At 42.3% G+C, this 15,321-nt stretch overlaps 1 long non-coding RNA gene across 1 annotated transcript; it reads right to left on the bottom strand.

Moving 5' to 3' along the window:
• Positions 1-2,228: 2,228 nt before the first annotated feature.
• LOC134807705 (uncharacterized) lies at positions 2,229-13,303 on the bottom strand. The gene is made up of 3 exons (XR_010148797.1): positions 12,316-13,303; positions 11,203-11,434; positions 2,229-3,386 (listed from the first exon to the last, which is right to left on the bottom strand). It is a non-coding gene; the product is annotated as an uncharacterized LOC134807705 (long non-coding RNA).
• Positions 13,304-15,321: the final 2,018 nt, after the last annotated feature.

Genomic DNA, 15,321 nt, shown 5'->3' with positions numbered 1-15,321 from the left:
AATGGGATTTGAAAACCAAAGGATATTTCATCCCCTGCTGCAGGCTCAAGGGCTTAAGGGCTGACAACTCGCTCAAGTCTGGGGAGGCCTTTTTGGCCTCTTTCACTTGCCGGTTATATCAAACCCCTGATATAACCGGAGGTTAGCTGAGTGGCTCCTGTTGACTTTTGAGAGCCCCAGGTGATTGGAAATCCTGAGTAACCAATAAGGAAGAAAGGGCCTTTGGGGTTGACCAAACTCTAGAGTGTTTATATTCATGACAGCAGGCTACAATAGCCCTGCATCTGCCCTCCTCTCCATGGGCTCAGCAGTTACTCTCTCCAGCTTCTTTCAACAAAAAGAGTGGGTCCTTGCTTCCTTTTAAAGGTTGGAAGAACAAAGTCCAGAGATGTTAAGCCAGTTGCCCATGATCACACAATGGAGCCCAGTGGAGAGAAAGCTAGGACCCGGGTCCCTCAACTCCCAAGCCTTGGCACCTCCTTCTCAGGCTGGCCTGGGCTTCAGACACCCCTGATGAATGCCACTCTCTGTGAAATGGCATTGACATTGCAAAATGCACTTTGGTTGGTTGGAAGGTAAAGAGTTGTCTTAAGTGACAGGTCCCTGAATCTACTGTACCTTTGAGTAGAGTGCAGTATGAGAAGCTGAAACCATTGGTGTTTAAGTAAATGTACAAGCTGTTCACATGCTCTATTCTCTTAGCTGCAATAGTGGAAGGTTCTAATGCCCTAGGTAGGGGTGGGAAAACCTGGTTGTGACAAACCTCTCTCTCTCTCTCTCTCTCCTCTCTTTTTCTCTCCTGCTCTCTCTTTTCTTTTCTATCTTTCCTCTTCCTTCTCCATCCCTCTTTCAAGTTCTTCCTCAGTAATTCCCTACAGCATTTGACCAGGCATTTCTTTTAAAAAAGAATATTCAGGAATTTTTTAAGTCCAAATGCAACTCTTTCCCCTGATTTTGTAAATACTCCTCTACCTAAACATCCCACCCTCCCTTAAAGTCAGCTGGAGGAAAGTCCTAATCATCTTTCCTCTGAACTGGATGGACTCGGGGAGGAACCCATGAAAGAATTATTCATTCTATCACACGAATATGGTATGAAAGCAGTCCTCTGTTTTTCCCACTGCATATGGCATACTCCATTAAGAGGTGGATCCAAATGTTACCCAGCCATAGCCAGGAAGACCAGAGAGGGTTGGACGGGCTAAAGATGCTTCTACATGTGCTAGGCACAGGAGACACCAGCCATCTGTTAAGGGGCTAAACTCTGTTCATAAAATGCTCAACAGAAATTGCTGGCAACAACACATTGTCCTTTGATTATGAATCCAGCTGTCCATTCTAGAATAAGGAAAATTGATCCCCTAATAACACAACTAACTTTTTTGGTACAGAACTTACCTAGTTTTTGAACTGAAAGGCTCGTGTCCTGAGAAATTTCTTAGTCTTAGGCAAACTAAGGTGGTCTCTGTAGACCCCAACGTTGTGCTGTTGCTGCTGCTGCTGAGATGATCTCCTTCACCTTTTCTTACACCTTTGCAATAATCTTCCACAGCTGTGAGCAACCTAGATACATCTCTTCCTGTACCCATGAGGTACCTAGCCTGCAGGATGGTATTCTCCCTCCGCACCCCTGCTCCATGTCCACCAACCTGGTTCAACTTCTTTTGTCCATCAATAATTCCCTGGCTTATTCTATTCATTTTCTAGTTTGAAATATTTGCCATCTTTGTTTAGACCCTCTCCTGCATTGCCTATATGCAATTAATCACCAAGTCCTATTGACTTTTATTTTGAGATGTTTGTGGAATCTGCCTTTGTCCATCTTTACTACCATGACAATAACAATAATGATAAAAATAAACTCCAACTTTAAGGACCAATCAGAGTGGATTCAAGAAAGAATGGAAGGAAAGAAATAGGAATCAACAAGTATATAGGATTCAGAATTTCTCAAAATTATTTGATGATGAAACTTACTTTTCACAGAACAGCTCTTGGGACCATTGTTCCATGAAATACAGTTTGGTAAAGGCTCATCTAACACACAAATGGACTGTTGTGCAGAATTAGAAAGAATGTTCAAAGCCATCAAGACAAGCTCTACAATTTTATATATGAAAACTCTGAGACCTCAGGAGATAAAGTGGCCCAAGCCACACAGCTCACTTCTGGGAGACCCAGGCTTTGAATCAGGTACTGAGTTCCTTACTCTCCACCATCCACTACTCACTACCAGATGCCCTGCATTCTGAAATAGCCTCCTATCTTCACTGAAGTCCTACTCGTAATTCAAGGTCAAGCTTAATCTTTAGCTCCTCTACATTCTTTGCCAGTCATACAAGCCTACACTGATACCAATTTTGGCTGAATTTCAATAACAGTTACTTTTATCGTTATGTTTGCTACCTTGTATTAGGCACTATAAACAACTAGTCCAGGTACCACTACATGCCCAACTTATGCCCATGGCATTCATTGCTAATCCACCAGAACATCCTTTTCAATTGAGCCCAGAAAGAGCTTCAGAATCATTTTCAGCATAATACTCTAGATAGCCATAGCCAACTAGCCATGATTAGCATGTGAGATGAAACTTCTTTAGGCCCAACTTTGTTGTTTAATTATTTCATGTGTGTGTCTTAATTGCTTTGCCACGTGGGACCTTCCTAAACAGCAAAAACAATGTCTTCGAATTCTTTCACGTAACTGTTAGCTGCAAGTATAGTTCTTTGCCCTAATAAGTGCTCAATAATTGTTTGAATGCCTGAATATCAAATATGAAAATGAGAATAATTAACATTTATACAATGTTTAGTTACAGAGTACGTTCACATGCTATACCACATTTAATTAATTCTAACAACAGCACTGGAAAATAAGTATAATTATGCTCTTTAGTTCCTTCTAGACAGAAAGCTTTCATGGGGATGAAAGACTGTTCCTTAGCTCAGAGTAGGGAATCAAAGTAGGCGGGGCTTAGTTCAGAGTGGGCGGGGCTTAGCTCAGAGTAGGCCATCAATTTGTAGAATTGAAGTGTGAACTCTGAGGATGAAGAAACAGGGCTGCAGGGGTGTGTAATCTGCACCAAGTCACCCCACTTTACATTGCACCACACTGCCCAGCTAAGTCTTCGAAATGTTCATAAGGTGCTTGAGCACTGATTCCTTTGCCTGTTCAATGTTTGAATTCCACTGTCACTGGCTTTTCTTTTTTCCTCGTAATGAAGCAAAACCTGGTGGGTTAATTAATCCTTCTTGATGCTGGGCAGCAGTAATAGGATCAAGAAGAAAGCCTTTCTCCTCCTGTGCTCCCAAGGATGCCCAGCGGGAGACTGTGAGGAGATGGAACACAGCCTTCACTCTGTTAATTGTTCAAGAGCAAATCACCTGTCAGCAGGAAACAGAAAAAAAGACAGCACGAAATTCAGAGTCAGAACAATAAATAACATTCAGTGCTATACCCTTGAGAAAAATAAAGCTGCCAACATTCTGTTTCTTAGGGAAAACAAAAATGCTCAGTGTTTCTGCAGACCTGTGAAATCCAGTAGAAAATACTGCAGCCTGCCCAGACTGGTCGTCTCTTTTATCAACTCAGGGTGCACCAGCCCAAACCCCACAGCCAGCACCACTGTCCAGAGAGGCAGGCACACGTATGCAGGAATAAAAATGATTACGCAAATATAAAAATGGATTTCCTAAAAAGAAATTCCCTTTGGTGAAAGGGACAGAGGAGCATATTACAATGGCCTCACACTATTCTCTCTGTGTCCACTCCCATACTCCTAAATTCACCCTAAGTAGCTCCCTAAGGTGAGTCCCCCATAAGCTGGCCTCTCTACCACTCTACAGCCTTGTACCTCAGGCTTTTCCAGCACCAAATTGCTCCTGGTGTCACTCCGGACACTGCTCACACCTCAGCCTCTGCTCCTTCCTGCCTCTCCAGCAGGAGTGACTTTTCTGTCACCTGCTGAATTCTCCTCTACCCTTAAGGATCATCTCCTGTCACCAATTCCCCACCTCTAGCCTGTGCATCTGGAGCACTCTGTGACACTCTACTATTTGCTGTGGCCAAGCAAACAGATTCCTGAGCCAGATAACCCAGATTCAAGTCTATTCTCTGCTACTTATTGCTTGTCTGATCTTGGCTGTGATCTTTCTTGATGGCTGGGTGTCTCTGTTCCTCATTTATAAAATGGGATGGAGATAATAATAGTTCCTACTTCACAGAGTTGTGTGAAGATTAAACTGTTTAATACATGTAAATTACTTAGCCCAATGCCCATTGTGAGCTACTATGGCCATTAATAATTTCACCATAATCATCAGCATATCCATCTTCTTCTTTAAGCTATGAGTTATTTGAGGGAAAGGTCCACATCTTATTCTTCCCTTTATGCCCATCACTTAGATAGTTGCTATGGTTTGCATGTGGTTTGTCCTCACCAAAACTCATTAAGTTTGACTGCCAGTGAGGCAGTGTTGGAGGTGAGGCCTGATGGGAGGTGTTTGGGTCATAGGAGTTTCACCCTCACAGGTGCCTTGGTGCTGTTTTTGCTGTAGTGAGTTCTTCTCAAGACACACGGTTAGTTCTAGCAGAAATGGATTAGTTCTCACAAGACTGGTTGTTATAAAGTGAGAACACACTTCATGTTTGGCCCCTTTCTGTGTTTACTTCCCCTTTGATCTTCTACCAAGTTATAACAAAGCACAAAAGTCCTCACCAGAAGCTAGTGCCATGCCCCTGAACTTCTCAGCCTGCAGAACCATGAGATAAATAAACCTTCTTTGTTTATAAATTGCCCAGTCTCAAGTATTCTGTTATAGCAGCACAAAACAGACTAAGATAGAAAATTGGTGCCAGGAGTGGGATATCGCTATAAAGAAACCTGAAAGTATAGAAGCAGCTTGGAAATGGTTAAGAGGCAAGAGTTGAAAAAGTTTGCAGGAGCAGACCAGCAAAAGCCTGTATTGCTATGAATTAAACATTTAAGTGTGATTCTGGTGAGGGCTCAGAAGAAGACAAAAAGATGAGGGAAAGATTGGAACTTCTTAGAGATCAGTTGAGCAGTCATGACCAAAATGCTGATAGAAAATGGACCATAAAGGCCATTCTGATGGGGTCTCAGATGGAAATGAGGATGTTGATCTGGAAACTGGAGCAATGGTCAGCCTTGTTATATGGTTGCAAAGAACGTGGCTATATTTTGTCCATGCCCTAGGGTTTTGTGGGAGGCCAAACTTAAGAGCAATAATATAGCATATCTGTGGAAGGAATTTCTAAGCAGCAAAGCACTCAGGCTGTTGCATGTTTACTTCTAACTGCTTACAGTGAACTGCTAGGAAAAAAGGGAAGCAAAGTAGAAAGATCTGGAAAATTCACAGCCTGGCCATGTGGCAGAGAATAAAAAAAAACATTTTTCAAGAGAGACATTAAGAGTTTGGTGGAGCAACACTTACTAAAGAGATTAGCATGGCTAAAAGGGAATCAGGTGCTTATAGTCAAAACAATGGGGAAAAGGGTTCAAAGGCATGTTTAAGGTTTTTGAGGGCACCCTTCCCATTACAGACCCAGAAGCCTAGGAAGACAGAATGGTTTCAGGGGACAGGTCTGGGACACTGCTGCCCTGTGCTGCCTCGGGATGCTAGCTCCCCTCAGGATACTACTGCAATGGCTCAAGTGACCCCAGGTGAGAAAAAGAGACTCATGTAGCCACTCCAGAGGGTGCAAGCAGTAAGCCTTGGAATCATGTGGTGTTAACTCTTTAGGCCTGCAGAATGTGAGAGCTATGAAGTATGTCTTCCTCCACCAAGATTCCAAAGGATATATGGAAAAGCCTGTGGGCCCAAGCAAAGACTTGTCACAGGGGAAGAGCGCTGCAGAGAGCCTCTACTAGGGCAATGACAAGAGGAAATGTAGAGTTGGAGCTGCCACAGCGAGTCCCCACCAGGGCAATGCCTAGTGGAGATACAAGGGCAGGGCTGCCACTGGGACCCCAGAATTGTAGAGCCACTGGCAACATGCAATGTCAGCTCAAAAAAGCCACAGGCATTTGACTCCAACTCATGAGAGCAACCAAGTAGGATATGCCCAGCAAAGCCATGAGGACAGTGCTGGGCAAGGCCTTGAGAGCTCACCACTCACACTAGTGTGCCCAGAATGTGGGACATGGAGTCAAAGGAGATCATTCCAGAGGGTTAAGATTTAATGTTTACCCTGAAGGGTTTTATTTTTGCTTGGAACCTGTTACGTCTTTCATCTTTTGGTGTATGTCTCCATTTTGTAATGGGAATATCTACCCTATGCCTGTTCCACCATTGTGTCTTGGAAGTAAATAACTTGTTTTTTATTTTATGAACTCATAACTAAAAGGAGCTTGCCTTGAGGCTCAGATAAGACTTTGATCTTTGGACTTTTACACTGGTGCTAGAACAAATTAAGACTTTTGGGACCACTAAGAGGGAATGATTGTATTTTACCTGTAAGAAGGACATGAGTTTTGGTCAGGGGATGGGAGTTGGCCAGGGGTGGAATGCTATGGGGTGGAATGTTATGGTTTGGACGTGGTTTGTCCCCACCAAAACTCATATGGAAGTTTAGTCGCTAATGTGGCCATACTGGGAGATGGGGTCTAATGAGAGGTGTTTAAGTCACAGGGGCTGCACCTCATGGGTCTTGATGCCATTCTTAAAACAGTGAGTGAGTTCTCACTAAGACTAGATTAGCTCTTGGGGGAATGGATTAGTTCCTGCAAGAATGGATTGTTATAAAGCATGGATGCCCTTCATATTAGGCTCCTTCATACATGCCCACTTCCCACGATCTTCCACCATGTTATGACACAACAAGAAAGACCTTTTCAGAAGCCAGCACCATGTCCTTGAACTTCCCAGCCTGCAGAACTGTGAGCTAAATAAGCTTCTTTTCTTTATAAAGTATCCAGTATCAGGTATTCTATTATGGCAACATAAAACAGACTAGGATAATAATGTTCCTGAACACCTGTCTTCCCTCTCCCCTGCATGATTATTAACCTTTCCTACCCATTGCTTGTGACTTGCAGTGGCTTCCTAAAGGAAGGGTACCTTGCCCATTGACGACAAGCATAATTATGTACTTGTCTTGGCCAATAAAATGTGAATGAAAGTGACAGTGTTCCCATTCCACAAAGACACTTCAAGAGGCATTCCATGATTTTACTAGCTCTTTTCGTCCCTCTGCCATGAGAATGGCATGTCTCAGATAAGGTTGCTCCTCCATCCTAGATCCCAGATGCCAGGAAACAGCTTGGAACAGGAGTAGAACGACAGCTGACTGGCAATGAGCATGCAATATGAACAAGAAATAAGTATTTGGTTGTAAGCCACTGGGTTTTGGGGTTGTACTTATCACAACATAACTTAGTGAAAGCTGGTGAACACAGCACCCAATAAAAGTTTGTTGAATAAATGAATATACTGATAAAACAATGAATGAGTGAGTGAATTATGTTTTCTCCAGTACCTAGCTAGGACTATGGTTCTTATGTACATCACCAAATCAACTAATTTAAGCATGTGCTCTTTTAATAGTGACTATATTATCTGACACTTACTTTGAATATAAATACTTTTAACTAAAAAGTGAGGCTTGACCTTGTAGTCATCCAGACACCACTCGGAATATCCATCCCCAGAACCCATGTGGAAGTAAAGTGGCAGTGAAGAGAGCAACACTTCTTGGGCAACTACTGTTTCAAACACTTTACATATGCCAGCTCAGCAGAGCCCCTTCAAGTATATTTTCCAGATGTGGAAACAGGCTCAGAAACCCTGCGAAGGTCATCAGAGATATAAGTGATGGTACACGTGTGAACGCAGATCTGTTTGAGTACAAAGTCCATGTTCTCCATTAAAGGACACTATAACCATCAAAGTACTTGGAGATAAGCCGGGGAAGTCTGGCTAACCAACAACACTCCTCCTATACTACCTATATTCCTCACCTCTTTTTCTTTTTTTTGGCACATTGCCCAAAATGTTAACAGTTGGAGATTCAAGTGAGATAATTTGAAAATGCAACACTCCTGGTGGGATTAAACAGACTGTCCGTCATTTACTCTCAGTAAATGAATTTTTTAAATCAGATTGTTTTCTCATCACAAAATTTAAATCTGTCCAAGAAAAGAGAAAATGCTAGTTTGGGTATAATAGAAGAGGGAGAAAGTGGAAAGAGTAGCTCCCATCAGGGGCTGCTTTTCTGTGGGGCTGAGCAGGTAAGATAATGAGTGAAGAAGGCTGGGTAGGGTATTGGCAAGCTGGAGTCCACAGACCTGACCTAAAGGGGACAGCTCCTGGTCTATTTCAGTCAATTACTATTAGCTAGGAATGCCAGGCTTTTAGAAGTTGGAAATCTGGACACGTATTTGGAGTCTCCAAATGTTTAAATGTTGGCAACTAATTCAAGTTGCTTTTTTCAATACTGTATATTCCAACCTTTCTTCCAAAAGTTGTTATATGGGTTCTGATCTATGTGTCACCTATTTGTTACTCACAGGACACTTGAGAGAATTGCATGTTTAGAGCAGCCTACATTTAGAGGAGATAAAGGGAAGGGGGAAGTCAGAGCATATTATAAGACCCTTGTGCTTAGGAGGGAGAGGAGAAGGGGCAGAGGACAGTGAAAGGCAGGTACAGAATGTAAATGGAAAGTCACTGAAAAACTTCTTTTAATGCAATTGGCTTGGCCTGACTTCGTTCTTCCCTATTTCAGCACTGCATCAAATAAAAGCAAATTCTGATAAGGAAAAGCCATTTGTTCCAGAATAAACTTCATTACTCTGCTAAATATCTTTACTGGATTTCATTTGATCCTAGTCATTCTCAATTCAATATTGCGCTCAGCCAGCTTAACCTTTTAAAAGGAGTTTTATTGATGGTGTGTTATGCAGACATTAACATTTCTCAAAAAAAAAAACAAGAAAGAAAGAAATAGAAAAAATTAAATTGCTCTGCTTAGCAATCTTAATTATCTGGAATAATTAGCTCCAGTCAATTCTCCAACAAGAGCTCTCCAGAGAAATCAGTGTTTAGGGAAAGGGAAAGAAAGGAGGAGCCAAACTTGGGATCAAAGCAAGTATTTGGCAAGTTATTTGGAAATATCTAATTAACCCCGAGAGTGAAGCTGACAATCAAAGCCACTTTCTTGGTACTTAATTATTAAAAGCAAATGAAGAAAGTAAATATTCAGGGAACAGGTCTATTGAGCGTTGGAAAATAGGAGCCACTTTGTGCCAAAGTACTCAATAATCCCCAAATACATTGGCATGCATGCTCCATGCCTTTGTTCCTGCTAATCTCTGTTTAAGATATTTTTCCACCTCATCTCTGCTTAGAAACTCCTACTAGGCCTCTATGATATCATCCCTAACCCACGTTTCTCCCACACCAGGGAAAATTATTCTCCCCTTTTTGTCCATAGTACTCATACTGTTGTGCATTCATTAGGTATTTTTCTGCCCCCCTAGATGGTAAGCATAGTGCATATTCATCTCTGTATCCCCAGTGCCTAGTGTGTCTGGAACAGAGTAGGTGCTTTATAAGTGGAAGTTGAATGAATCTACAGAGCAACAGCTTTTTATGCAGTCTGGTGCATACTGGAAAGTCAACAAATCTTCCCTTGTTTTTCTTTCTTGCCTTTTTTCTCCCTCCTCCTCTATTCATTCTTTCTTTCTTTCTTCCTTCCTTCCTTTCTTTCTTCTTTCTTTTTTCTCTCTCCCTTTCTCTTTCTGTCTTTCTTCTTTCTCTTTCTTTCTTTCTTCTTTCTTTCTTTCTCCTTCCTTCCTTCCTATTTATTTTAGTTTTAGGTTCTACCATTAAAGGTATTGATTTCAGAGCTGCTGGGCCCAAACAACAGTGTTCTCCTATGTGAGTCTGTTGTTTTGACTTGTGATTGACTTTCAATAAGCCAATGCAAATTTCAGTGGAGTGGCTGAGAAACCCCAGTGCCCAGGTAGCATGGGGGTACTCGATGCACAACCCCATTAGAAGAGAAATTTCTTGATTTGCAGCCACTACTCGGGCTTGCAGTGTGAGAAACTTCAGTTCCCAGAAGAAGAATTTAAAGAAGAAATGATGCACAAAGCATCTGCTAATGTAACTCTGGGTTATTTTTTAAAACTAGCTTGTCACTGTTGGTACATAAATCAGTACAGCCATTATGGAAAACAGTATGGAAGTTCCTCAAAATACTAAAATTAGAACTAACATATGATTCAGCAATTCCACTACTGGGTATATATTCAAAAGAAAGGAAATCAACATATCAAAGAGATATCTGCACACTTAACATGTATTGCAGCACTATTCACAATAGCCTAAATATGGAATCAACCTAAGTGTCCAACAGATGAATAGAGAAAGAAAATGTATATGTACACAATAGAATATTATTCAGCCATAAAAAATAATGAAATCCTGTCATTTGTAGCAATGTGCATGGAACTGGAGGTCATTAGGTTAAGTGAAATAAGCCAAGCACAGAGACAAATATTGCATCTTCTCACTTATATGTGGGAGCTTAAAAAGTAGATGCCATAAAGATAAAGAGCAGACTGGTAGTTGCTGGAGGCTGGGAGAGTGGAGGGAAGGGGGAATGAAGAGAAGCTGATTAATGAATACAAATATATAATTATATAGAAGAAATAAGATATGGTGTTCAATGGATCAGCAGGGTGACTATCATTAATATTAATCTATTGTACATTTCAAAATAGCTAGAATGTGCGCCAGGTGCGGTGGCTTATGCCTGTAATTCCAACATTTTTGAAAACCAAGGCAGGCAGATTGCTTGAGCCCAGGAGTTTGAGATCAGCCTGGGCAACATGGCAAAAACCCATCTCTTTAACAAATACAAAAATTAGTCCACATGGTGGTGCACGCCTGTAGTTGCAGCTACTTGGAGGGCTGAGGCAGGAGGATTGCTTGCACCTGGGTAGAGGGGAGTCCAGCCTGGGTGACAGAGTGAGACTCTGTCTTAAAAAGAAAAAAAAAAAACAGCTAGAATGTTTCAAAATTTGAATGTTCCTAGCAAAAAGGAAAGATAAATATTTAAGGTGATGGATATCCCAATTGCTCAGAATTGATTATATGAATGTATCAAATTATCACATGTACCCCCAAAATATGTACATCTATTATGTATCAATAAGAAAACTAGCTTGTGTACCTGCCGTGAGGACCATGACAATCCTGGGGGCCATTTGTAGAATATTCATCCCCAGACTCTGAACTGAGTCTTGAAGTCTGAGTAAGAATTCGCTGGGTGAAGAAAAGGGTAACGTTCTTTCAAAAGGAGAGACCAGCATAAACAAGGGTCCCGGGGGGCAGAACATCACGATAGGAGTAGGAATGCAGGTGAGGTTTTGGTTTTCTGCAGAATATTGGTACTCTGCTATAACCTGTAAATAGAGAGTAAGAAAGTGAGGCAGGTAGTGTTAAGAAGAGACATTCATAGTCATTGCTAATTTCTGAGCTTGGATGTGGCTGTTAGTTTTAGCCTCAGGGTACGCTGCCCCCTGCACTTCCAATCTCACTCAGGTGTCCTACAAGCACCCCAGATTCAATAAGTACAACAATTGATGCTTTATATTTCTCGTAAGCTTTCTTCTCCTCTTAACATTCTGTTAATTGCACCATCAATCCTAGTTGTCTAAGGCAAAATTCTTGGAAATCATTCTTGAACCTCTCTTTCCCTCTCTCCCACACCCAATTAACCAGCAAATCCTGAAGGCTTAGCCTCCTAACATTTCCTGCATCTCCGCATTCTGCCCCATTTCCATTATCACTGCCTTCATCATCTTTTCCCCTGGACAATAGCCACCCATAACCCCTTATCTCCAGCCTTGCTCACCTCAACTCCAAGCTTCCTACCTATCACTCCTCTGCCAGCATGTTCAGGATAAGGTTCAAACTCCCAGACATGCATATAAGGACTTCTGAGCCCTGGCCTTGCCTGCCCCTTCTGCTTGATCTCTGTCTACTCACTTCTGCATTGCACTTTCCACTTTGATAAATCTGAATGGCCTGGAGTTCCATGACACTATATGCTATCTCTCATCTCTGTGTCTTTGCTCCTTCTCTCCCCTCTCCTGAACCCTCCTCTCACTTTTCTTCAGCTGGCTCTTACTAAACTTTCAACACTCAGTTCTGGCATCTTCTCTTCCAGGAAATCTTCCTTCAAAGTCCAGACTCCCCTAGTGTCCTCCTCTGTGCTCCTGCAGCCCCCTGTGCACATTCCTGCCCTTTACCTCCCACCATTTCATGGGGATTAAGTAATTACATGAGATCTGTCTCTCCAGGCTCTGGCTTCCTCAAGGACAGCTGCCACCAGGTCCTATCCATCTTGTAAGTCCAGTTCTTAACGTGGTGGCACTCGGCTGTCACACATATGTTTGTTGAGCTGCACTCCAGGCTGTGCCCTCTGAGATGACCCTTTTGGCAAATAGAAAAGCTCAGCCTAAGCCAAGATGTGCCTGCCCCCAGACACAGCGAAGGAAGGTCCAGAGAACAGCCAAGGGCTCCAGAGAGTCCCAGAAAGTTTTTGCTCTGTTTTGTTTATAAGATAGTTTCTGAAAAGTGGAAAGCACACAGGCTATAGAGTCCAAACATATCTGGGTTGAAATCTTAGTCCTACCGTCATTAGCTAATGTGACCATTGGAGAAATACGTCATCTCGGTGGGTTTCAGGTAAATTATCTAAAATATTAGGATTATTTGCTTAAATGGAAAAACTGTGTTTAAAGCCCCTAGCACAGTAACTAGTACAATGTAAGTGCCCAATAAATGTTAGTTCTCTCTTGTAGCCTCCATATTTCTGGAGAAATAGGAGATCCCCATGGCCTGGAATAGAATAACTTTGGTTGCCAGAAACACAAGATATTCTTGTTTTCTACATGCCTTAAAATCTTATCATTTTAAACTCTAATTACTAGTACTAATTGGCTTTCATCTCTTAAGAGCCTATTTTATGCCAGGTACTATGCAAGATCCTCAAGGTACGTTTTCTCACTTATTCTTTGTGATGGTAGTGATGTTAGTAAAGTTAGCTCTTACTGAGTCCTTAACTATGCCCTGCTCTGAGTCCTCTCCAAGTATTAACTCATTCAGTCCTCACAATAACTTTAAGAGGTAGATAGAGTATCCCCATTTTAAAGATGAGAAAACTGAGTCTCAGAGTTGTTAATTTGCCCAAGGTACATATTATGGACTAATGCTGGGACCAGAATTCATCTGCACAACACCAAGGACTCTAATTTTTTCATCTTGCTATAAAGTATCTTCAGTATTGTACACAGTTTTATTAAAAGTTAAGATGATAGCTTTATTTTAATACCTTTCCTCATAATGCCCTTTCCACTTTTGGAAACTTTATGTTGTTCAATCAGCAAATAGTGTATTGGGTAAGAGAAACACTAGGTTATTTTCAACCTCAAGCTATTTAAGGAGATCACTGGAGTCAACTGGTCAACTGTAGTGACCTACGAGAGAGAATATTTTCTGGACTGTGTCTTTATTACTGACAGATCATTGTGGCAATGTGTAATATTCAATAACTGACTTGTAACATACCACACTGAATTGTACTACTTGTACAGATTGAATTACAAATGTGCTTTTATAAAGGCCAACTCTTTGGTCCCGGGAACCCTGAAGACCTCAAGTTAATTGCTCATTCAGCAAGAATTTGCTGAATGCCTGATAAATCCCAGGCCTTATTCTAGTCTGAGGATTCTGAGATGAATAAGTCACTGTCTCTTCTCCTAAGGTACCCACAGTCTCATTGGGGAGATTCACAGAGGAATTGACTTCACCCAGGGTGACAAGTAAAGTTCCCCTCTTCAAATCCAAAGTAAGGCCCTAATGTCTCAGGAGTGTTCTTAATGCATCATCCAGAACTCCCTTCATTTTATCCTTAGATATATATTGGCCTAAAAAGCCTCAGCCTGGCATAGTGGAGTGGTTTGGGGCAGAGTAGACTCTCAATGTGGTTAGAGAGCACTGAGGACCCCTGCTTCTATGTGGACTCTCACATGGCTGAGTCTCCTCAGCCCCAGGTGGGAAAAGGGCTGGCCTGAGGTTCTACTGCTGCTGAGTCAGATCCTCCTCTCTTGCTAGACAAAGAGCATTTTCCTCCCCAACAACAGCGTGTCAGACTGAGCTCCCTGCACCATCCTCCCCCGCAATCTCACAAGCACAGGATCGACACTTGAGATGGACTGGAAGGCCCTGAGCAAATATTGGCTCTTGAGAGGTTAATAATTTACAAATGAACTACAGCTGATAAAAAAAAAAATCAGGGCCTCTGCTGCTGGGATATGGTGCATGACATGCATGCAGCCAGTCTTCTCCAGTGGGCAACAAAGTGGCAGGCACCAGCTGGCTCCTTTATAAAGGTTTAGAGAGGTGGGCCAGACCTTGTTCTTTCCCATATAACAACGGGAGTCGTGGGGAGCCCGAGCGTTTGGTCAAACCACCAATATTTCTTCTGTACACAGAAGTCCAGTGAGATGCATAGGCAGCACGCTTCTCCTGGGGGCAGCTTGGCAGCTCCATTCTTCATGCCAGGAAGGACATCAGGATTTTTATTCAACTCCACAGGCCTGCCACACCATCCCACCAGCCTTTGCAAACCACTTCTCTACTGTGACTTAGACCCCCTTGGACAGGCAGGTGCCTATGTTTGATCCCCTGCAGAGAGAAGGAAACAAAGCCCACTTTTTAAAGCTGTTGTTGATTCCATGGGATTTTGGTGGGCACATACAGGAGTGAGAAAGATGAAGCAGAGGAACAGAAAGAGCCTGCCAGCGAGTAGCCCATGCATTTAGGAGCTGAGAAAGGAGCCCACAACAAATGGACAGAACCAGAATGATTCTGTGTGGAAAAGAGGTGGTTTAGAAGAGAGGGGGCGGTGGCTGTGTTCATCCTGGGGAGTAGCATAGCAAGGAACAAACAGACAAGGTTCAAGAGGATGAAATGAACTCCTCCTTCAGGAAAGAAATTACTAGGCTTGAACATGAAGAAACTGTTGTGTTGCAGAATGGATATTTCTATTCCCTGCTCTACTCCATTGTCTGGGCCAGTACCTATGGAAGGCAGATTAACACCAGAGAGCATTTAGTAATTTTAGTAATTTTCTCAGGTGGAGAACCAGAAACTCTTTTTACATAGTAGTCCATAAAAGCTATGCTAAGAAGAAACCCATTCTGGCAGTGAGAAAGTCTGTGCTGTTGTATCATCCTCTCCCCACCCTGCTACCCGGCCCAAAGTAGAACCCAGAACAGCACAC

This window comes from Pan troglodytes, chromosome 1 (assembly GCF_028858775.2).
Source record: "Pan troglodytes isolate AG18354 chromosome 1, NHGRI_mPanTro3-v2.0_pri, whole genome shotgun sequence".
Taxonomy (NCBI): Eukaryota; Metazoa; Chordata; class Mammalia; order Primates; family Hominidae; genus Pan; species Pan troglodytes.
This window is presented reverse-complemented; position numbering and strand designations above follow the sequence as displayed.